An 857-nucleotide genomic window follows, 5' to 3' on the forward strand; every position below is an offset into this window, starting at 1 on the left:
TTAAACAACCCTAATTCCGAATAAAAAAATTAAAGTAGGGATTGCCACCACAAATAATATTTTTAAAATATGCGAATCATTCGAGCAAAATCACTGCGAGAGAAGATAGAAATAAAATTGAGTCACTTTTTTATTGAATAAAGTGCCAAATTAGTTCACATTTATTTATACGAGAAACTGTTTTAGTCCCATAATTTATTGAAGTAACAAAATAATCTCCCAATTATCTTAAAATTATAATCTAATAATTTTTTATGAGAACTATTTCAACTCAAATTTAAATGATCGAGATTATTTTTATATTTTTAGAAATTCTAAAATTTAAATAAATAATAAGCTATTTTAACAAGCTATTCTTCTGTTTATTCAAACCAATTTTAAGCGACGGACTAATTTTTTTCCCGAAATAAAATTTGAGCGATTATTTTTACTCTTCCACGCCCTTCTTCCACCGTCCGATCAGTCCGAGACGCAAAGAGCTCTGTGATCGGAATGAACGATGCAGGCCAGATTTTTTTGAAGGGAGAAGCCAGATAAGAGGTGCCAAAATCTGCACAAACGTGTGCTGATTTGGTCGTAGTGGCGGAGTCGTAATTCTCCGTACTTCGCTTTCTTCAGATAATTGTATATCCATTGTCCGTCTCCACTTCGTCCTCTCTCTCTCTGCATCTGTGGCTTCGCTAGTGGTGAAAAGAGAGGTAAAGGCGACGAGGTCACGAGAGATCAGCTCTTCATTTCTGCAACTCCCCAATCGGAAACCCTTTGAATCTTAGAGACCATATGGAGCGATCAAGAGAAGGGTGGGATTGAGAGGTCGCCGGAATAGTAAGCGAGTTCACGGACCAGTGCGGAAGAGC

The sequence above is a fragment of the Phalaenopsis equestris genome, unplaced genomic scaffold (genome assembly GCF_001263595.1).
Source record: "Phalaenopsis equestris unplaced genomic scaffold, ASM126359v1 Scaffold001098, whole genome shotgun sequence".
In the NCBI taxonomy this organism is placed as follows: domain Eukaryota; kingdom Viridiplantae; phylum Streptophyta; class Magnoliopsida; order Asparagales; family Orchidaceae; genus Phalaenopsis; species Phalaenopsis equestris.